The 24,644-nt window shown below is 33.9% G+C and overlaps 1 protein-coding gene across 18 annotated transcripts in view; it reads left to right on the forward strand.

Moving 5' to 3' along the window:
• PTPRD (protein tyrosine phosphatase receptor type D) overlaps positions 1 to 24,644 on the forward strand; it is a 2,844,105-nt gene that overhangs the window by 2,060,799 nt on the left and 758,662 nt on the right. For all 18 annotated transcript variants that reach the window (XM_051987498.1, XM_051987402.1, XM_051987374.1 and 15 more), the window contains one exon: positions 9,400 to 9,439. The gene's annotated coding sequence lies outside the window, so the exon portion shown is untranslated. The remainder of the gene's footprint in view (positions 1 to 9,399; positions 9,440 to 24,644) is intronic.

The raw sequence follows: 24,644 nt of genomic DNA on the forward strand, positions 1-24,644 counted from the left end.
TGAAGGACTGCTGTGGGTGCCTCTTGTGTGGCAAAAACTGATATTTCCAAGGGTTTTTGAGTGACCCATTCAACCACATTGGATAAAGCCAGTTCAACTTTTCTCAAAGCCTCTTGAGCTTCTTTTGTAAGCTGGCGTGGTAAATTTAAAGCTCTGTATCCCCTTAAAATATTGTATAACAGTTTCAATTGATAGGTAGTCAGGCCTAACACTAGTTGCATCCATTGAATATCTCCTATCAATTTCTGAAAATCATTTAAAATGTTTAGCTTCTCAGTTCTTAAGAATAGTTTTTGTATTGTAAGCACCTTAGGGTATACTTCATATTCTAAATATTGAAAAGGAGCATGTCTTTGAATTTTTTCTAGAGCTATGTATAATTTGTAATTCCTTAGTGTTTCTATGGTCTTTTGTATACATGCTTCTAACATTTGTTCCTCAGGTGCACATCCCAATATATCATCCATATAATGTAATAGCATAACTTTTGGAAATGCTTTTCTTACTGGAGTAAGAGCAGCAGCAACATACATTTGACACATAGTAGGGCTGTTTTTCATTCCCTGTGGCAAAACTGTCCATTCATATCTTTTATAAGGCTCAGCTAAGTTAATGCTGGGCACCGAAAAGGCAAATTTCTTCATATCCTCCTTATCCAGAGGGATAGAATAGAAACAATTCTTAATATCTATGACCCAAAGAGGCCATTCTCTAGACAATTGAGTAGGAGATGGAAGTCCAAGCTGAAGAGTTCCCATAGTTTCCATCTGTTCATTCACCTTTCTTAAATCAGTGAGCATCCTCCATTTTCCAGATTTTTTTTTTACAACAAACACTGGGGAATTCCAAGGACTTAGAGAAGGTTGTAAGTGTCCTTGGTCAAACTGCTCCTGTACTATATCTAATAAGGCCTGAATTTTATTGCTACCTAAGGGCCACAGTTCTATCCACACTGGTGTATCAGTTTTCCATTGGATAGGAACAGGTGAAAGTGTTGGCAGGCCTCCAACAGCAGCCCTGCTTAAAAAACCGAGGTACTCATAAAATAACCCTAATTGCTGTAAAACATCTCTTCCCCACAGATTGATGAGGATTTTTTCAACTATAAAAGGACTGATTCTTAGTCTCATTGACTCATTCATTTACATTTGTTCGATTATAATTTTTATAATGACTTATTTTCTGTGATGACCAAGTATTTAAAATCAGCCAGAGTCAGGAATTCAGGTTAGGGAAAAATCTTCGATCTTTATTCTTTGTGGAAGTGAAAAAGGGTCAGAGGTGAAAGGGGATCAGAGGTGAAGGGGGATCGAGATAGCAATGTGAGCAGCTGTGACAAGAAGCCAGCCATCAGTCTCTCCCCACCTCTTTTCCTACCCCTCTGCCTCCACCCACCCAAATCGTCATTTCCTATACAACACATCAGGACTTGCACAAAGAGTGGGCGGGGACCATTCTTTCTCCAAGCATAAATATTAATAGAGTATGGTCCAATTACTATTTAGCCTCACATGCTTGGGATCTCAGTGCATCAACTCGATCTTCAGCCCATTACAATTTTCTTCAGTTAAGTTTTTTTTTTTAATCTTTTCCAATTGGCAATTGAACTTTTAAATAAATTGTTTTGTTCATTGTTTTGTTGTTGTTGTTGTTGTTGTTGTTGTTGTTGTTTTTTTCCCATTTCACCATTTCTGTTTTTTACAGTGGTATTCCCCTTTTCCATTTTGCTAGTTTCAAGGAGATGTTTTCTTTTTACATTGTACCAAATTTATTTTTAAGTAGTTATATTTTTCCCATTTCTTCCAATTATATATTGTTAAAGAGTTTCCTTCAGATAATTTCTTTGTTTTCTTTTCCAAATTCTCCTTCAAAGCTCTCATTTCTGTTCCCCATTTTTCTTCTATCTTTTAAGATCCTTTTTGAATTCTTTTAAGATAGCTTTTTGAATTGGAGACCAATTTATATTACCCTTTGTGGCTTCATCTGGAGATGTTTTGCCTTTAGTCTCCTTGGGGATTGAGGTCTTCCCTGCCTCCATAATAGCTATCCTTGTTAGCTGTTTTTACTTTTTTGCTGATTTTTAAAGGTTGAGGTCTGATGTAAGAACAAAGGGTAGATTGTCCCAAGCTCTACAGGTAGAGTGGCTTCATGTAGCCCTGGGGTGGTGCTCCTGGCTTCCTTCCCATGCTGGATGAATGTGGTGAAATCCCATCTTTGGGGAGTTTCATGGGCTCATTCTTTGTTTTCTGTAGTTGCATTGAACGTCTCACAGCTAATCCACTGGCTTCTGAATCAGGACAGAATAGCCAATGATATAGTATTTTGGCTAAAAGTCTCCTAGTAAATTATCTTGGCATGCTGAAGCCTCTCTGTCCTGGGTCCTTGTGCTGTTCCTGTACTGGGTCATCTCCCCCTTCCTGATTAAGACAGACTTTTTCTGAAGTTCTTCCCAAATATCTTCTGCTAGAAATTTGTTAAACTCCAAGTATTTGTGAGTTCTGAGACTCCAAAATTCATTGAAAAGTTTGGTCTGATATTGATCTCAGGGAAGCCAGGAAAAGCTCAGACAAAAACCTGATTATTCTCTGCCATCTTGGTTCTGCATTAATCTACTAATGTAGCTTACATTAGGCCACTAATGTAAGGCATAAGGAAAGTAGAAAAGTAGTAGGAGAGAAGATTTTAAAGAGTTTTGAAAGCTAAACAATATTTTGTATTTGATCCTGGATGTGAGAAGGAGAGACTGGTTTTAGTAAAGATGGGGTGAGATGGTCAAACCTGTGCTTTAGGAAAATCACTTTGGCAATTGAATGGAAGACGGACTAGAGTGAAGAGAAATTATGTTAGGTAGACCAGCCTGCAAGTCATTGCAGTAGACAAGGCATGAAATGAGGAAAGCCTGCACCACAATAGTGGCAAGGTCAGAGTATAGAAGCACATTTCAAGAGTTATAGAAAAGGTGAAAGCAACAGGCACTGACAACAGATTTGCTATAGATGAGAACTAGTGTTCTTTGATGATGACAAGATTGGGAGCCTCAGGAACCAGTAAGATGATGTCCCCTCAACAGTGATAGAAAAGTTATAAAAAGAGGTAGAATTAGAAAGAAAGATGAGTCCAATTTTGGACATGAAACTAGAGCTCAGCACAGAGGTTAAGGCTAGATAGATTAATGTGAGAATCATCAACATAAGTTTGATAATTAAATCCATAGAAGCTAATGAGATCATTAAGTAAAGTAGTACTCTGTGTGTTTGTGTGTGAAAGAGCAAGAGAGAGACAGAGACAGACAGAGAGACAGAGGGGGAGAAACAGAGAAAGAAAGAGACATAGAGATTCAAAGAGAGAATATGTATGAATAGAGGTAGAATGAAAAAATGGATAGAGTGAGAAACTTGAGGTTGGGAAGATAAGTGTTCAAATGTCAGACACAGACATTAGCTGTGTCTCTCTTGTGAAGATATTTATCATAGCTTGCTTTCAATTTTTTATCAGTAAAACAAGGGGGTTGGACTTCATATCCTCTAATGCCTCTTGAGTAATTATTCTCTGACCCTGATGGAGCATATTCTGTTCCAGTAATATTGAGAATGTATCACATTTTCATATTCATCAATGTAAAGTCTTGTAATCTTTACTATATGTAAACCAAACTTAACATTCAAGAAAACATTTAATGGGAAATGGGAAACTATACATTTTATTTTTCTATCTACTTATTGTATTTGAGATGTGAAGAGTCCTAGACTTTATTCCAATAATCAAAAACAGTGTGAGAAAAGTTAAATGAGTTAAATACATACAGCCAATGAAGAATATACTTTCTCTTTGTGTAAAACCAAATCATTTTTCCTTTCCATCAAAACTTAGAATAGTAAAACACTAGATAATTTAGGAAACAGAATTTGGACCAGATGTAATGATAAAGAGCTATTTGTAAATATATGTATATACATATCTATATACATATGTGTATATGTATGTGTACACACACGCACACATAGACACGCGTGTGTGCATGTGCGCACACACACACACACACACACACACAATACTGAAATTTGGAATTCATATCTGGCTTGTTCACATCTTTTCTTTACTTGAAGTTACTAGATTATATATAAACAACTGCCAGAACAAGAATAGTTCCTGCAAATGAAATTGTATATAATATATATAATACCTAGAATTATTTTCATAGAATAACCATTTAATTAATGCCCAATGATGACAAATGAAGGTGAAAATAAAATTAATTTCCACTAGTTCATTGAGTGAACTACTATGCTTTTGGCTTTTCTATTTATATTACACATTAAAAAAAAATACCTAGAAAGTGGATAGGAAGGAAGGGGGGACAAGATTGAAATTAATAACCACTTTACTTGCTTTCCCTAATGCCCCATCAAAAAAAAAAAAAAAAGTTGGGGGATGGTTGATTAACTATTATAGCAAACAAAGAGAGATTACATAATTATGTTAAACAACAACAACAAAAAAAAACTAGGGGACAGGAAATTTCTTGGAATCAGATCTTAAAGGGACTTTGTATGTCATCTAGGTCAATCCTTTATTATTTTATAGATAAGGGGGAAAAAAATTACCAGAGTAGTGAAATGAAATAAATACCCCAGGTTATAAAGCTTGTAATTAATACCATCTCCAAGAAGCTATGTATACAAAATATGCACAATAGTAAAAACAGGACACACCACATTGTGGGTAACTTACAGGCCTCAAACCCATCAGTGAGTTTCTCAAATGTCAAGTTCAAGCATTTGGAGACTTCTTTTGGAAAATGGGAAAAGAAGCTCAATTTTTTTCCAATGAACATTAAGGGAGCTAGAGCAGACATTTTGGAGAACTTACAATTGGATCAGACATCAAAAAGAACAATGTCATTCACTACATTCTGGGTCTTTTCTAGTCATCTTGTCATTTTGTCTTCCATTGAACTTCAGTGACTCTGGAAGAAACTGTGGCTGATGATTTTGTGCAACTCTTATTCATTTAAATCCAATTCATAAGCAAGGAAAGCCATTACATCTGTAATGTAATTAGTCCTCTTCAAAAATGAAGGATAAATAATTTAGTACCACGAGGATTTGATCCCTGGTCCTAGGACTTCAAATCCAGTGCCCTTTTAATTTCAAAACAATGTCTTTTCTGATTCACTTTATTTTTAAAAACTTGTGATGTACTTCATATCTAGTGAAACATTATTTCTTATAATTTCTTATTCCATAATAGTATTCCATCATAATCATATATCAAATTTTGTTTAGTCATTCCCCAATTGATAGGCATTCCCTCAATTTCCAATTCTTTGCCCCTAGAAAAGAGCTGCTATAAATACCTTTGTACATATAGATAGGTCTTTTTCTTTTCTTTTTTTTTCTTTTTTTTTCTTTTTTGTTCTTTATCTCTTTTGGGACAAAGACAAAGAAGTGGTATAGGTCAAAAAGTATGTATGGTTTTATAGCCCTTTGAGCATAACTTCAAATTGTTCTACCGAATGATTGAGTCAGTTTGCAACTCTACCAACAAAACATTAACGAATGCCCTCCAACATTTGTCATTTTCATTTTCTGTCATATTAATCAATCTAATAGGTATGAGGAAGTACCTTAGAATTATTTTAATTTGCATTTCTCTAATCAATAGTGAGTTAGAGCATTTTTCATTTGACTATAAATAGCTTTGATTATAATAAAAATAAATTTGATTTCAGATGTCATCTAAAAACTCTTCATATCTTTTGATCATTTATCAATTAGTAAATAGCTCTTATTTTTATTAATTTGATTCAGTTCTCTATTTGAGAAATGAGGCCTTTATCAGAGAAACTTCCTTCAATTTCTTTTGTTGTTTTTGCTAACTATATTTCCCTCTATCCTATTTATTTTCCCTTTTTTAGCCTATTCTTTTTCTCCTCAAAATTGTTTTGCTTCTTGCTATACCCTCCCCTAATCTGCCCTCCCTTCTATCACTATCCCTTCTCTTATCTTTTCCCCTTCCTACTTAACTGCAGGATAAGGTAGATTTCTATACCCAATTGAGTTTGAATGTTAAATAGGCTCTCTGAGCTAATTCTGAAGATAGTAAAATTCATTCACTTCCCCTGCCTTTTTATATGAGATGATTTACTTCCTTTCCCTTTCTCCAATTCATTCATCTCTCATCCCTTAATTTTATTAAGATATTATCCCTTCATATTTAACTCATACCTGGTTCTCTGTCTACAGATACTCCTTTTAACTGCTCTAATAATGAGAAAGTTATTATGAGTCATAAGTAAACTGTTTAGCCTCATTAAGTCCCGTATGATTTCCTTTTCGTTTACCCTTTTATGCTTCTCTTAAGTCTCATATTTGAAAGTCAAATTTTCTATTCAGCTCTGGGCTTTTCATCAAGTTTGGTTGGAAGTCTTCTACAGTATTTCACTGAAGGATCATCCTCAATTTTACTGGTCAGGAAATTCTTGGTTGTAATCCTAGCTTCTTTGCCTTCTAGAATATCATTTTACAAAGCCCTCTGATCCTTTAACAGAGAAGCTGCTAAATCTTGTGTTATCTTGACTGTGGCTTTAAGATACCTGGATTGTTTCTTTCTGTTTGCTTACAATATTTTCTTCTTCAACCGTGGAATTCTGGAATTTGACTTTAATATTCCTGGGAGGTTTCATTTTAGGATCTCTTTCAATTTCTAATTTTCCCTTTGGTTCTAGAATATCAAGGCAATTTTCCTTTATAATTTTTCTTTTTTGATCATGGCTTTCAGGTAGTTCAGTAATTTTTAAAATTTTCTCTTTTGGATCTATTTTCCAGGTTGTTTTTTTAAATATATATATAAGAAGCTATGTCACATGGTTTTCTATTTATCATTCTTTTGATTTTGTTTTATTGTTTCTTGATTTTTTTATAGTCATTAGCTTTCATTTTCTCAATTCTAATTTTTAAGGAATTGTTAGAGTTCAAATGTTGGAGTTTGTTCTTCTCAAAGCACAGCCGGTTTAGAGGCTTGGAGCCCTTCGGATGTCTCCAAATCCAAAGGTTCTGTCCTTCAGCCTCTGCCTCTGCTTTCTTCTGCCTCCAACCAAGACAGAGATGGAAGGTCTCTCTTATCTCCTTCTGGGGAGCCCAGCCACCAACTTGCCGCGGAGAGAGGGCTTCTGGCGTAGCTCCACTGAAATCCGTCAAAGTGTCGTTTCTCTCGAGTCCAGCGCTATCAGCCAGCCAAGAGGAAAAAAATGTATTCTGGAATGGCTGTCTCGCCTTATATGTGAACCTTCTGAGAGAATGGGATTATGGGTTTTCTCCCATAGTGCTCTCTGGCCCAAAGAGCTTTAAGGTGTGGACTCCCTTGAGTAAAGGTGGGAACACAAGCCTTGTCTTGATTAGTTCTACTTAGTACCTTGTTTCAGGTTCTGGCCAAAACAACTTCTTGTAAGATTAGATCAACTCTAATTACTTAGCAGTTAGTAAGGATTCCAACAAGGAATTATTTTCTTCAATAAGTTTTGTACCTTCTTTTTCATTTGACCAATTCTAATTTCTAATAACTTTTTTTCCCAGTGAATTTTTGTTCCTCTCTTTCCATTCAGTCAGTTCTCATTTTTAAGGCAATCTTTTCCTCAGTAGCTTTTTATATCTCCTTTACTATTTGATCTACTCTGTTTTTTTAAGATGTTGTTTTCTTTAGGGGTGTGTGTGTGTGTGTGTGTGTGTGTGTGTGTGTGTGTGTGTGTGTTTTACCAAGTTAACTTGTTTTTCATGGGGTTTTTTTTGCATCACTCTCATTTCTCTTCTCGATTTTTCCTCTACTTCTCTTACTTGATTTTCAAAATCATTTTTCAGCTCTTCCATGGCCTGAAACCACTTGATATTTCTCTTGGAGGATTTGAGTGTAGGCTTTAACTTGGAGACTGGCTTCTTTTGATTGTGTGTTTTGATTTTTCTTGTCATCATAGTAACTTTTGATTATCAGATTTTTTTTTTGCTTTTTTTTTTTTTTGCTCATTTCCCCACTTATTACTTGACTTTTAACTCTATCTTTGCTAAAGTGGGATTCTGCCTCCAAGGTGGAGGGTACATTTTCTTTTTTTTTTTTTCTGAAGCAATTGGGATTAAGTGATTTGCCCAGGGTCACACAACTAGGAAGTGTTAAGTGTCTGAAGTCATATTTGAATTTAGGTCTTCTTGACTTCAGGGCTAGTGCTCTATCCATTGAACCACCCAGCTGCCTGAGGGTACACTTTCAAAGTGACATAATCTAAAGTGCGTTGCTTAATATTTTTCTCCATATTTGTTGTCTGGTTTGTGAGTGACCATAAGCACTTTTTTGTACCCTGGGACTGCTAGGAGGGTTTATTTTCCACTGTGACTGCAAGTTCTGGTGTTCTAGTGCTCCTCCTTACCCTGTTCCTGCAACCCAGAACTATAATTCATATCCAAGTATGGACAAAACACCAGAGCCCTGCCTCAGTGCTAGCTTTAATCTCCTTCTGACCAGTTCAAATTCATTACCATGTATTGTCTGAAAGCTGTTGATGTTGTTGATGTATTCACTCCCAAAGCCTGTTCCTAGTTAGCTGAGGCCAGGGCTATGCTGACATGGCCTTGATGGACTGGGTTCCACTCTTACTCAGGTATGCCATATGTTGAATTTGGCATCTATGATCTGAGATGTCTGGAAGCCACGGTCCATTCTGTGTTGAACTATGTTCCATTTTCACGTTAGTGCAACAGCCAATTTCTTTATGATATTCTAAGTTGTCTTGGGCTGGAAAAAATATTTCACTCTGATTTTTCATGGATTCTAACACTCTGTAATTTGTTATTGGAGTCCTTGCCTTTACTCATCAATAATGTCTCTGCCACTAACAAAGGTTTTTTTTTTCCTATTTTTTTTCTTTTTCTAGACCTTTTTTCATTTTAATTTTAATTGTAAACTTAATTTTCTAGCTGTAACCAATGGAATTATTATAACTTGTCATAAAATGTTCACTCATGTATAGAACAATTCAATTCAACAAACATTTATTAAGGATTACTCTATGCCAAATATTATACAAAGGTGCTCAGTTTACAAAAACAAAAATTAAAAAAAAAATAGCCCATAATATGCTTATACCCTAATTAGCTGTGATTTAATTTGGAGTTGATTAAGAAAAAAAACTTTGCTTCACCATAAATTTCATTAGCTTTTGCTTTTTATTGTAGCATAAAGAATAATAGAAACAAATATTTAAGACAGTGGGTATTCACAAAATTGCAAAAACATAACTGTTTTCCTTTCCCTAAACACTTTTTTCCATGCTACAATTTTAAGTAGAACAGTAATTTAAGCAGTAGCATTTTCACACTCTTTTAATTATCATCACATTTTCTTTTTGCTTAGGTGAGAAGTCCAGTGATCAACAGTGGGATCTAAGGAGCAAGTAAGAATTAAAAGTTTACACTGCTTTTTTTCTCTATTAAAAGAAAAAATCCTACTTTTTGAAAAAAAAGTCTTTGTTATTCTGGGCTATATTTGGTTATAAAAATTGTTAGTGATTTGTTACAAAATTTGAGGCATGGAGATGAGTTTTTATATGCTGCTGTTGGAGCTTTCAGACTTGGTCAACTTTAAAAATATGTGAAGTGTGGTGACTGCAATATTCTGTGGATTGAAGGCAAAAATATCACACTTAAAATAACTATTGAAGTGAAACTTCATGCAAAAGAATTCCTGAAGTTTAGTGTGATATTATTCAGATTCTTCTTGCATTAGGGGGTCAAGAATATATCTAATTCCCTTAGGGAGCTTCCCTTATAAATTATTGAAAATGAAAAATAACAAAAAAGGGTCTTTGTCTTTCTAAGTGTGTTTATAAATCATAGTCATGATGCGGTCATGATGCATTTCCATTATTAACTTCTGCCCTTTGTTATACCAAACATTATCCTCAGATTAGGAGAATGAACAAACAAGTCCATAAAAAAAAAATATTATCATTGAACCATCAGTATTCAAAATGCTGCCCACTTGGTTTGGAACCTGCTTTGGGATCTCCCTATCACTACTAACTATTTATACTGGTAGAGGGAAGGTTGGTTAGTCACTAAGATAATATGTGCTGATATAAGAGAAGTGAAAGATGATGGCAGAAATAGGAGAATTGATATGAATGAAGAAGGAAAGGGGGGAAAGAAAGGGAGGCTGTCAAAATAACAAAGATGACAAGGAAAAAAGTAAGCAATGTTACTTCTTATTGGAAGTGATACAGAATGTTACTATAAAAAGAAGAGAAGATAAAAAGCATAACATACTTTAGCAAATGAAAAGCTAAGAGATAAATTGATAGGGGATGGTGGGAAGGCTTCATGAGACACTTGGGGGAAAAAAGATGAGAAGGTAGAAACAGGCAAGAGAAGAATATATGATAAACTGTAACCATAGGTCTTATTTAATAAAAAAAAAAAAAGTTTAGTTAAAGTCATAATTTTAATATAGAAATTTTTTATCAGTTTCCTTGGAAAAGAAATCTAGAATTATATGATGAAATACTATTTCTGGGTTCGTGGCAGTACATTAAATTTGAAACATTGATTAAATGAAATTTTAAAAAATGTCTTCGTGATTTACCCCCTAGTTCATCCAAAATTCTAGTACCATAAACACATAGTCCAGTGCTTGAATTCTTTTTTAAAAAATGAAAATCACGCCTTTGGAGAGGTGGAATAAGTTATTCTAAATGTATTTATGGTTGCAGACAGCATATGTGAACCAATTCAAATTTACTGTCTGAGATCTTCAAATTACTCTGGCATTCAAAAACACAAAGGCCTGAAATTACCCTGTAGTTATTCTTCAATTGTAATGTGCTGGCAAAGGAAAGGTTAACAGCATTGTTGATTTCTAAACAGGTAGGGACAGATTTGTCAAAAAACCTTTTCTCAATTTGCCTGTTATTTAAATCCCAAAATATGTTAGCCATTAAAATAAAAACTACAGTGTAGTCTTCCTTTTCATTGGCATATACTTTTAAAATAATTCTCTCTAGAGGGTCATGAGTTTATGTATCTATTATTCGTTATGAATTTTTATGAGTTAACCAATATTTTAATTTAAGAAAATATTTTGTTCCTTTATAACATTATTTTATTTTCAAAATTAAGAATGTTATTGTCACTTAGGAAAAATTGTTGTGTCCTTTGTGTAAAAAGATGTTACTGATCGATACTAGCAGGGTATGAGCTTTGAGTCATTTTTTCTAGTAGAGAAGATATATTTGCATTGATTCATCCATATGCTCTCCCCTGGCTTCCTATGGGCATTTTCAAGATAAATGGACAGAGTTGAAGGTATAGCATGGTCAAGAAAAAGAACAAAGTTTAATGTCCTGTACATAGACTCATGACCTTGACCTCATTGGCTCATCCTTTCTCAGCCACAGAGTTGAGGTGGGAAAAAAATCTGGTCCCTGATTCTGATATTTTATTTTCTGAAAGTCAAAATAAGCATTAACATATTGTGGAAATGAGATTGATAGAGAATGACAATAATTTACATTTATTTAACATTTTATGGTTTGGGAATTCATAGATTTACAACTGCGTTTACAAAGCAATCTCTACCCAACACTTTGAGTCAGATAATAGATAATGTGATATATCAGATATGGTCCAGTGAAAAACCTACTAAATTGGAACCAAAGGATATGTGTTCGAATTGTAGTTTGACTCCCTTCATATACCACAACTAATTCAAACATTCCCCAATTGATGAGTATCTATTCATTTTCCAATTTTATTTTGCTAATACAAAAAGAGCTGCTACAAACATTTTTGCACATATGGGCCTTTCCCCTTTTTTATGTTTTCTTTTGGATACAGACCCAATAATGGCACAGAGTATGCCTGCACAAGGTATATGCACAGTTTCTTAGCCCTTTGGGCATAATTCCAGGGTGCTCTTCAGAATGGTTGGATCATTTCACAACTTCACCAATAATACATTAGTGTTCCAGTTTTCTTACATCGCCTGCAACATTTATCATTATCTTTTCCTGACATCTTAGCCAATTTGAGAAATGTGAGGTGGTATCACAGGGTCATTTTAATTTGCATTTCTTTAATCAGTAGTGATTTAGAGCATTTTCATATGACTATAGATGGCTTTAATCTCATCATCTGAAAAACTTCTGTTCATATCCTTTGATCATGTATCAATTGGGGAATGATTTGTCTTCTCACAAATTTGAAACAGTTCTTTATGTATTTTAGAAATGAGATCTTTATCAGAATGACTGGCTGTAAAAATTTTTCCCCAACTTTATACTTCCCTTTTTAATCTTGTTTCTGTTGGTTTTGTTTGTACAAAACCTTTTTAGTTTAATGTAATCAAAGTTGTCCGTTTTACCTTTCATAATGTTCTCTAGTTCTTTTTTGGTCATAAATTCTTTCATTTTCCAAATATCTGATAGATAAATTATCCATTGTTCTCCTAATTTGCTTATGGTATCATCCTTTATACCCAAATCATGTACTTATTTTGACATGGGGTGTGAGATGTAACTCTATGCTGTTTCCTTAACTTCTTAAGATCATTTCACCTCCAAATCTATGAGCCTATTATTCCTATGAAACCTTTAAAAAATAATACAAGTTCTGGCTGGTTCTTGAATACCAGAAACCAGTTCCTAAGGTAAGTTCTGGTCAATTTTGATCACTGTTGATTACCTTATTTCAACATTTTCTGAATAGTTCTGTGGGATTCAGATACTTATTTAATTAAAAAAAAAAAAGCTGGAAAGATCTCTAGAAGCGAAGCAAAAATCATTACACATTCTCTCGAGAATCGGGTGTCCCACCAGTGGAGCAGATAATCAAAGGGAGGAGGCATCATAGGGGGCAGGGTCAACACTTTTAATCCCTAAAGCAAATACCCCCTCCCACCACCAACCTCATCCTTATTGGCTGAGGATCTTACATTCTAAATGTGGGAACTATCCAAGAAATTGAACTTGACCAATAAGTACATAGTTGCCCATATTTGACCTAAACAGAAAGACACTGATGTCATAGGAGGATAACAAGGGAACTTAAGTATGCCATAGGAGGATAGCAGGGAGGGGACTTAAGTATGCCTTTGACTTAATGCTTAAAGTCCTTCAGGCCTACTCAAATTTTGAAATAGAGGAAGCCTTACTCGATTTTCACAACTGTCTTAAAAGATCTCACCTTATCTCATTCAGTTCTAATCACTTTTGAATATTTGTTATTGAATAAAAATGCATTTTATTGGTTCTTATTTGTTCAAATAGTTTTTTTAAGTAATACTGACAATTTTTTTTAACAATTGCCAGTCAGTTCTGACTTTTCTAAATTAGTATCCACAAGTTCTATGAGATCTACTATAAATAAAATGATTTTTTTTTATCTTATCAAAGGTTGCATTAATTTACCAAGAGTTCAAAGTTATTTAGGTAGAAATATTTGGGAACACTTTAGAAAAATAACATAAACAAGTAATGGGAAATTTGAAAAATCCCTTATGTGCCATCCAATGATTTCAAGGATTGTTTATGCTTTTAGAAATCAGCAATTAGATTCAGCAGAATCTATCTTATTTTGTATATATCTTGAAAAAAAATGAACTGTTTTGTTTCAAAGGCAGTGAGCTAAGAAGTACTTTGGGACTGTGGGGGTTTTTTAGATTTAATTTTAAAACATTCATCTCCCAAATATATTTTTTTTTCCTTTTACAATTGGAAGTTTAAACAAAAATTGTCCTCATTTCATTTGATATTCTTCCTCAGTCATATGTGAAGGTAGAAAAAGAGACTAAATAGGATACTGATTTAAAAAAAAAAAAAACTAAGTTAAAAAGTAGACTTTTTTCAATAAATACTGCTAAAATATTATTAGCTAACCCTAGATATGTCATTAACAGAAGTTATAGCTTAATTTTGAGATGTAATTACATTTCATAGAGTTAGTTTTCTTTTTGAAATTTGGCCAAGTCAGATCTTTAGAGATCAACTCCACATATTTCTGCATATAAGTTGAGACAATTTGCAGGAAGATACCTGAACTTTTTAGAACACTATTAAAAAAACTCTAGAATATGTCACTAAAAATGCCTTTTGAAATATTTCCTTTTCTAAACTAGAAAAATAAAAATCAATGTGCTGTACTACATAAAGAGCTGAATTCAAATCCAGGAAGAACAGTATCAACCCTGGCAAAGCACCTTGCCATACTCCAGAATACTGCAGTAGTAATTAGCTCATGTTTACAAAATAGAATAATAAAACATAGATAATGCTGTGTAATTTTCTAAGTCAATATGTACTCACTGGGATCCTTATATACAGGTTAGTGCCCTGATTATATTTGGATTTTTGACACTATAGCCCCTTAAAGCTACAGAAAAATATGCCATTCTGTAATTAGAAAGGGAATTTCCTTACTGGCAAATTTTCCAATACCAAATAAATTTATTTCTATTTCCTATATATAAGGAGAGCAATAACAGAGAGGAAAAGTGGTACCCATACCTAATATTACCTTTACAGTTGTCCTAGACTCAGAGATCAAGTCCATAGCTGGAGTTGAATATGAATCTTGAGCATATTTTTTTTAAAGCATCTTTCCTGTTTTTGAAAGTACTACTGCTTATTATATTTTTATTCTTTTTAATTACCCTACTCTTTCAGGTCTTGAACATAAGGTATTGGTGCCAGAAAGCAAGATAAAATGGCTTCCAACACAAGCAAAATTATTTAGCTATCATTATCTCAGAGGATTATGTTTATGTTTGGCTGGTTAGTTTCTTTAGTGGGACTGCATGGGAATAAGTTTTGGAGCTAAGTGAGAAGTTCATTGTGCCAGACAGTACAGTACTTCTGAATAGAAGATATCCTGTAAACCACAGCACCTAGCAAAAGATCCTAATGACTAGTGAATACAAAAGATTTCCCTTGGGGGGAACTCTTCTCTTGTCCACATCCACATGTTTTTGTTATTAGTACAACAATCAGGAAGAATCAGTCAGATAATTTTCTCTGCAATCATGTCTATGCTAAATATGTTTGTATATATATGTATATTTGTTTTTCAATACCATTCTATGTTTCCATGGGAGTCTTTTTTTTCTTTTTCCAAAAAAAGGGAACAAGCTGATGGAATACATGGGAATGCCTGATTATTGTGACTGAAGACAAAGACTGCCTATTTATGAATCCAGTCATAACCTGTAATTTGTAGTTACTGGAAATATAATTAGTGTTAACAATATGAAAGTCTTATAGGTTTAATGCCATTATAATACCAAGAGTTAGAAGGAATTCATGAAGGACTATAAGCATCACATTCACTCATTCACTATAAATGCCTTCCTTTTTCCTGCCACATACACAAAAAAAAATTGTCTTTCTTTCTACAACTCTCATTTATATGATCTTTTATCACAAAGGAATCTTAAAACATATTTTAAAATAATTATATGACTTTATTTATTCATAAAATCTGATTAAATGTTTGATAGTAGTGTCTATTTAGTGTGTGTGTGTGTGTGTGTGTGTGTGTGTGTGATATGCTAGAATTTAATTTCTACAAATTCTCATTTAGAAGGAAAAAATGAGCTTTAAGCTCAAGGCAAATTTTATAATTGTGTTATAAAGAGAAAAACTTTCCACTGAGAAAGTAATTTCTTTCTTATTTTATCCTTTTTATTATTATTCTATTTCATTTTGTTTTGTCTTCTACGACCATTCATTTTTGCAGTTGCTGTCACATATACATTATAGCCCAGTGAAGTTTTCTGGTTAAGTTAGACTTGGTTCTATCCCTGGTTCAAACTTTCTCTTAATAAGGTATTTATGGCCCCAAACATAACATCAAGAAGATAATAAAAACTTTAAACATAAAAACATATATTTCTTGATCTTGAATTCTTCCCTTAAAATCTTACCTTTGGAAAATAAATGTGTTAAAAAAATTGTCTACTTCATGTCAAAGTATAGCCACACACACAAAAAAAAAAAAAAAATTAGTGGGATGAAAAACAAAAAGAAATGAATAGTTGTAAAAAGCAAAACCATATAAAAAAGAACAATAACTTTTAAAATGAAATGGAAAAATAAAATAAAATAATAAAGAAATTACTTTCCCATCCCCTCAATTTCCATTTTTTTTTTTTTTTGCCTTGAGAAGAGAGTTGCTTTGATTATTTTTGTACATATACTGTGTTTCCCATATAATAAGATACTGTCTTATTATTTTTTTGGACAGAAAAACCCCAGAGGGCTTATTTTCAGGGGAGGGCTTATTTTAATGAACATCGACAGCAATTTTAATAAACAGGTAAATGTGAACAAAAAAAGTACCTTTATTCAATAATGATCATGTCATCTTCTTCAACAACATCGTCATAAGTGTCCATACCCTGAATTTCGTCCTGGATGTCTTGTGCCTCTATTTCCTTCAGAAGAAGTGGACCCAATCTGTCATGTCCAGCAATATAGCTCTCTTTAAATGAACATGTCTTGTCCAGGTAATCTGCTCGTAGTGCCTTGGTGACACAGCTGTCAGTAATTTTATCCTATGACTTCTTCACCCAAGTCATGACTTCTTGCAGACAGGGCTTCACAAAGTTTCCACGCTGATTTCTTTCCATTCTATTTTCAGTGTAGTCACTGACTTCCATGCGCAAATGGTCCTTGAATGGCTTGTTTATTGCAAGATCAAGGGTCTGGAGATAGGCAGTCATTCCTGAAGGAATCATTACTTGATGTATTCTTCTCTCTGAAAGGAAGTTCTTCATTTCTTTAGCATGGTGAGTGCTGGCTGAGTTCTTCTTTTATCCTCCATCATGCCCCCTGAGTTCTTCTTTTATCCTCCATCATGCCCCTTTTATTCTCCATCCTGCCCCCTCACTCCCGCTTATATACCGGGTTTTTACGTTGTCCTGCCTCAGCTCTCCTCTGCGGCACTGCTCTCAATGGCACCAGCAAGCAAATACTGGGGAAGAACAGGATGACATGCTCACTGCTGCAGCTCTGATTGGATGTAGCTCGGAGCGTGGCGTGCGTTTCACCATGGTAGGGGGGAGGGGGAGGGAAATGGTGCACACAGAGGGTACCGTAATGTAGCGTGTAGCACAGGGGATCACCTTCACTACAGTAGCAATCTCAATAGGGCTTATTTTCGGGGGAGGGCTTATTTTAGAGGAATCTTATACAGTAAAGGGAGGGCTTATTTTCGGGATAGGTTTTATTATCGGGGAAACATGGTAGGTCATTTTCTTTTTTTTTCCTTTCTAGTCTTCTTGCTTTTCTGGTCCTTCTCTAAAGTAAAGTTCATATAGGATCTACATATAAAGGAGGAAGATACTTGAAAGATCATTGAGTCCAAGCCTATTATTTTTCCAAATCTCTTTTGGTATTTATGTCAAGTAGTGGTGGTATTAGGTCAAAGGATATGCATGAATTTATAGCCTTTTGGGCACAAATCATATAGTTTGATTATTTCTCTGCAATCATGTCTATGCTAAACATGTTTGTATATGTTTATATATTTATTTTTCAATACCATTCTATGTTTCCATGGGAGTCTTTTTTCTTTTTTCAAAAAAAGGGAGCAAGCTGATGGACTACATGGGAATTATTGTGACTGAAGACAAAGACTTTTTTAAAATAAATTTTACTCAGTTCCCTTTATGTTTGAGAAATGAGACCTTCTTAGAGAAACTTGTTTCAACATTTATTTTACAATTACTCTTGCTATCTGTACTTCCCTCATTTATTCTCTCTCTACTTTCACCCTGTCCTTCTTCAAAAGTGTTTTAGTACTGACCACTTCTTCCTCCAATAGGCCCTCTCTTTTATCACCCTCCCCACCTTCCTATATCTCATTCCCTTTCTATTTTCCTTCAGGATAAGATAGATTTCTATATCCTTACTGAGTATGTATATTTCCTCTTTGAGCCAGTTCTGATGAGAGGAAGGTTTTTTCTTTCTTTTCTTCCTTTTTTTAATGGCAAATAATTTGTACCATTCCACTTCTCCCTTTCTCTTTCTTCCAGTACATTTAAGAGAAGAATATTTAGAGTTAATGTAAAGAGAACTTCCTAAAAATTAGAGCTGTCCAAATTAGATTGGAATGTCTTTGGGTATAATTTAGGTCCCCATTCAATTACCTATTGTATAACTATTACTTTTGGATACTAGAAAGGAAATAATTTTTCAGATATATTAGCAAGAATATAGTCAAATGTAAGTTGAATTGGGTGATCTTTGTGAAGCACCAAACACAAAACTCAAAAGGACAGTAAATCCAAAATATTGATATCTTTAAAAGTCATATCTTCTTTTATATATAGGGTTATATAAAGGAGTTTTCAAAGTAAGTCACCAGTTATTGCTGAAAGGAAGAATAAGTGTTAGGAATTTCAAATTCTAATAGTTTGCCACATTTTTTTTTCCTGAATGTATTGTAATCTATAGTAGAAGGGAAATCTCAAATATCCATAAAAATTATGAACTTTGGATAGATAAAAACTAAATTCTTATATATTCTACCTTTCACAAAATTAGAGTTAAAATATCAGGAAAATTACATTATTATATATTATTAAATATACTCATTTTGTCATTAGGATATATAAAATGAGAACTTACAACCCAGCAAGAAATCATACATAAAATTATAGAATCCTCGAATCCTAATGACTTTCTAAATAAATCTGTTTTATGAAATTAGGTTTATAAAGATAATATTTATTTAGCTTTTTGTAAGTTTCTAAATCTCCTTTTAAAAATGTTGTTCATTTTTAAAAGAGAAAGAGATGAGATTTTAAATAAAAATCTTGCTTCTATAGTTTTGCTGTCATTTGACTGTCTCCCATGTCAGTTTTTCCTTATTTCATACGGCTTTGTTTGCTATGACTGTATCTAAAACAGTAGCCAGTCTTTGATATAGACAACCCTTAAACACTCTTTAACTCTTTCCTAACAGCTAAAATTCTCATGCCTCACATAAATTACATCTGCATGTGTTCCATTTCTCTCTCCTTTACTTTTAACTAGGCTACATCACCTCATACCTAATACTTGTTTAAATGAATTGAATTTCAGATCATTTACTTAGTTTCTTAAGTGTGTGGAAGGGTTTGAGGAAGGTAACATTTTATATTAGGAAAAAAAGGTCCTAAATTGAGTCAACATTCAATCTCATCCCCAATTATTGTATTATTATGTGTAAGTACCTTAACTCCTTTGAAATCTAGCTTTCTTTATCAATAACAAAATCCATGGGAGGTCAGACTGTGATATGTTGCTAAAGCAATGTGTCACAAAGGTTATCAACCTTTTCAACCTTCCATTACTGGCAGTTTATGCTATTTGCATGTAATAGAGGACTTTGATATAGTTTGCCCAAAAATTTGAATGTAACAATCTCACTCAGCAACTTTTCCTAGGAGTAAAATACAATATATAAACTACAAATAATTTCTATCCATAAGTTATATGAACTTAGGGATACAGTAGAAAATTAGAAGATATTATAGTCAACCTTCAGAGAGGAATCAAACAAAGGGCTTCTAAGAAAAACCAAAGAACAGACATGGCCACTCTTACTTAATAGTTCAGCCTGGCTGAGAGAGAAATTTTTATAACTATTGGCCAAAAGGCCTTACTGAAGAAAGCTGTAGACATACTCAGCAGGGCAGAGGCTTGCTAATCACAGCAGTTCCAACAGATGAAGGACACAGTAGTAGGATGTACTAAAGATAGCATTTCAATTGAGAACTATGTATGGTTGAGTCAAAGAAGGTGAATAAAAAAAACAGGTAAAAAAAATGTAGATCTCTTTTCATGAGACAAGCTTTCTACCTATAGAATCCTTAGTGGATGCTGGACAAGGATGCAGTGCCCTTGAATGTAGCTGAATCATAATATTATAGGATAGTTGAAATCTTTACTAGAGCAGAGACTTTATGTCCAGAATGGAGCAATAGAAACCCCAGAAGCTATTAGGGAGAAATAAAGATGCCAAGCAGAAATCAAATGGCATGCAATGCCTAGTGATGGGTCCTGCAGTTTAAAGACATGATGAGGTGATATTGATAGATTTTAAGTGGCAAGCATTCCCTTCATTCTTGTTTCCAGTGTGTAAACTTTTCTAGATTGGTAGTCTAGCCACATGTACTCCTAATATGTAGATGTTCCACGAGTGACTCCTAAAAAGAGCTGCTGTCCATGATTTATGAAGGCAATGTTAGAGTGCTAATTTCTTTTTTTTTTCCTTGAAGCTTTTTATTTTTAAAATATATGCAAGGATAATTTTTAATCTTTGACTTTGCAAACCTTGTATTCCAATTCCCCCCTCTTCTCCCCATCCCCTCTCCTAGATAGCAACTAATCTAATACATTCAAAATGGTAAAATATATGTAAATTCAATATAGGCATACATATTTAAACAATTATCTTACTGCACAAAAAAATCAGATCCAAAAGGGGGAAAAAAGGGAGAAAGAAAATAAAATTCAATCAAACAACAATAAAAAAAAAAAAGTGAAAATCCTATGTTGTGAACCACACTCAGTTCCCACAATCTCTCTCTAGGTATAGATGGCTTTCTTCATCATAAGATCATTGGAATTGGTCTGAATCATCTCATTGTTGAAAAGAGCCACACCCCTCAGAATTGATAATTTTATAATATTGCTGTTGCCATATACAATGAGCTCCTGATTCTGCTCATTTCACTTAGCATCATTTCATGTAAGTTTCTCTAGACCTCTCTGCTAATTTCTTATCAAAAGAAGTTAACTGAATGCCTCTATTGTGATTTAAATGTATCTAACTGACTAAGTAATGGTAAGTAAATACTAAGTAAAGACTTTTGTAGGGCTTTGTGAATTATGTTTTGGAGAGGATTCTAAATCACAGAGAACTTTATAATCCAACGTAGACTGGGGGTCTTATATTGAAAAGATGACAAGTGTACATCTGTAAAATAAAAGGTTTTGATAGATGATCTCTAAAATCTTTTCTAGCATAATGAGTAATTTGATCACTTTTTTAAAAAAATAATGGTTATTTTATCTAAAGATTATTTTTATCTAATGCAAATTCATTCCTTTTGATATCTGGTACAGAAAATTCTAGAATTTTATGTTTTTCAGATTTTTTTTCTTCCTTCTGGATTTTGTACTAAAGAAGAAAACAAAGTTTAGTTAAGCTAGATATAAGTTACATGAGGTTGTCCAGCTATTTAACAAAGAGAGATCAGAGATTTATTTTCTGAAAATAGTTACCTTTGAATTGGAGTCTTGATTAACTAGTCTGAGAAGCCTAAGGTTCTCTCACTTAAGAAAGGGTTGACTGGGGCCCATAGAGCTGTCTGAAATGTATTAGATTGTAATAAAGTGAACTTTATTAAACAGCACCCTTGGGAGTAATTCCATCATAGGCCACAGCAGAGGGCAGCCTAGATGTGTCTACCAGCCCTTTTATTCTTGCCACAATTCGTTTCTAACACTAAGGAGGGTATATTTTTATTAAAAAGATTAGGGAGAGAAAATATCAGCGCCACCTTTTGAAATGATCAGTATCACATAATTTAGTACTTATTTATATGAAATAGGGCATTACTCATTGTTTCAGAACATGTGTTCATCTTGCCTCTCTAACTAAGCTTTATAAGTTTAGGAACATGTAATATCCTTTTTCTGTGTCCTACCTAAGGGAGAATACAATGTGCTGCATACTTGCTTGTTTAGTTCCATAACTGATTTATTCAATGAATATATCCACTAATACAACTTACAGTCTTACAGATGCCTGGAGGATAGAGAGGTTAAGTGACTGACCCCCTTTACAGTTAATTGAAATTAGAATATGGACTTGAACTCTGTTTTTTTTAATAACTCTTAAGACAGGTTTTGGTCTGCTAAAGCCACACTGGCTCTATATTCTAACTGTGGGTTGTCTGATTGACCAATTGGTTGTCAGTATCTAAGTGAAAGCTAAGATGGTAACTTCTTATAATGTTGGCTTCTCATCTGATAGAAATATATGGTGTTTCCATCAAAGTTACCTGGATCTTTCTCCCTTAACATCAACCCTTAGATTATTCACTGAAATATTAAAAATAAAGGATAATTAAAAAAAAACTGAGGTGGGGAGAAATATGGTTAATGAAATAAAGGACTGTTTTAGCAAATGATGCTATGATCTGGGATGAGTTTAACACCTGGTAAATAGTTCAAATGCTTTGATAATATATTTTGGTTTCCCTGTTCCTTGTTCAGCAGAATAGTCTTGCAGTGAAAAAAAGTGCAAGGCTTTTCTGCACACACACACATATACATACACACATATGTGTTTTGAATCTGAACTATTACTTTTGCAGAGCAATACACTTATTCAAGGAGAATTCCATTAGATTTCCTTGTGCTACAACCTTCCCCTCCCTGTTATCCCCCTTCCTCCACTAAAAAGATGAGCTGTTACTGAGCTCAAGTGAAAGATTTTCAACTCCATCCCCTAGACACAAGCATTTTTGCCTCCATTATGAAATGTAGTTATTAGTCTTCCAAACATAAATTGCTTTCCTCTCTGGGACTTTTTCACCTTTAGATAATGGGGAATGTTCCATATGGCTGAGGAATGTCAAGAAGGGAAACATTTGGGAGGAATTATATGGGGTACAGTAATTCCAAATCTCAATCTTCTTAACCAACAAGGGCCAATTAAAAGAACAGTCACAGTGTGGAGGGCTTTTGCCAAAACATTAGAGTCAAAGACTGTTAGGAGTAAATAGTGAGGTGATTTAAAATTATCATGGCCACATATATTCAACTTGATGGTTTTAAGGGATAAAAGGGTGTAAGGAATATGAAGTTTGATTTTGGGGGGATCATCATGACATGCTTATAAAAATTTGGGGCCTTAGGATGTTTCAAATCAATTTTGTATATATGTAGTCACTTTTTCATGTGAATAATTTCATATGAGAGAGACAGGTTAGTATAGCAGAAGGAGGCCTAAACTTCTAATCAGGAAGAACTAGACTTCATACTTTTAACACTATTAACTCCATGGCCACAGGCAATTCACATAGACTCTCCAAATCTCCTTTTTCTGCAATGTAAAATAAGAATAACATCTGGAGTATTTCTTCTGTAGAATTTCTGTAAGGTTAAAATCAGATAATGTATGTAAAGTAGTTTGCAAACCCTAGGGCTCTATATGAATAGTAGTTACTATAATTCTTTCAATTCTAAAGTAATGGTGATATTATTATATTAAGTCACAGAATTTCTGATGGTGATGAAAACCAAGTATGGATCATTTATCTGTTCTTCTTTCACTCAGATCACAAAATACATACTAAGTCTGTTGTTTGAGCATAAGATTGTTAAGAAAGTAAGGGATGTATAAATATTTTCTTGCAATTTTAAGCTTAAATAGACTAAACTACACTAAGATTTTCAGAATATCCCGAAAAAGATGTCAAGGGGGAAAAAATGGATGTCTATGATGAGTTAATTATGGTTGTTCATTCATTCACTCATGTTTAACTCCTCATGACTCTGTGGACCATAGTGTCCATGTGTAGTTTTCTTAAGAAAAATATTAGAAAGGTTTATTATTCCCTTCTTCAGTGGATTAAAACAAATAAAAGGTAAATGACTTGCTAAGCATTATAAAGATAGTGTCTGATGCCAGATTTGAACTCAGGTTTTCTTGACTCCAGGCTTAGCATTCCATCCACACAAAAATCTAGCTGCCCTTCTACATTTGGTTAATATGGAGTTGTAAATACTGAAAATTATTTTGGTATTTACTGGGGAATAGCTGCCTGGTCCCAGAACAGAAGAGACAGGGCTGCTTCAGGATGTTTGGACTCAGAGACAAAAAATTATTAGGAGTCAACCTATTAAGTAGTCATTGGAAATATCATAATTCCTGACTTATCCTTTGTTTATCTTCTAGTACTCCTCTGCTCCCCCATTCAGTAGGAAGAGTTAATCAGATTACATGCTTGACAGTTTGGGACCTGAGGGGACACTACAGAAGTCAGGTTAGTATCAATGGAAGTGATCCAGACCAACAGTGGAAGAGATAGGTTTTAAAGGGCCATTTAGAAGGTCTCAGACAGAATAGGTTCCGAATGAAAGTTTGGAAGAATAAAACTTTTTTTTCCAATTCTTCATTTTGGCTAAAGCTGATCTTGCTTAAAATTTCCTTGTATCTTTTAGTATCCAGGCAAGTAAAAGTATAAGTGACTGCTTACTTCAACACAGGGATGTAACTATTTAAGAACCTATATTCCTTTCAGGGCAGTTTGATGACACAGTCGATTGAATGTCCAAGGCTCAACTTCTCATGTTAAACCCAATCTAACACTTACTAGCTGTGTGACCCTGGGCAAGTAATTTAATCCTTGTTTGCCTCAGTATCTTTATTTGTAGGAATAGGAAATGACAAACCACTTTAGTATCTTTGCCAAAATAACTGAGCAAATCTTCCTTTCAACTGTGTTGAGACATTTAGTTATTTCCTATAGTTAAATTTGAGAAGAACCTCAATGTTATACAGGAAACTACTAGATATGGAATTAGAAGATCTCAATTCAAATCTCAGTCT

This window comes from Antechinus flavipes, chromosome 1 (genome assembly GCF_016432865.1).
Source record: "Antechinus flavipes isolate AdamAnt ecotype Samford, QLD, Australia chromosome 1, AdamAnt_v2, whole genome shotgun sequence".
NCBI lineage: Eukaryota > Metazoa > Chordata > Mammalia > Dasyuromorphia > Dasyuridae > Antechinus > Antechinus flavipes.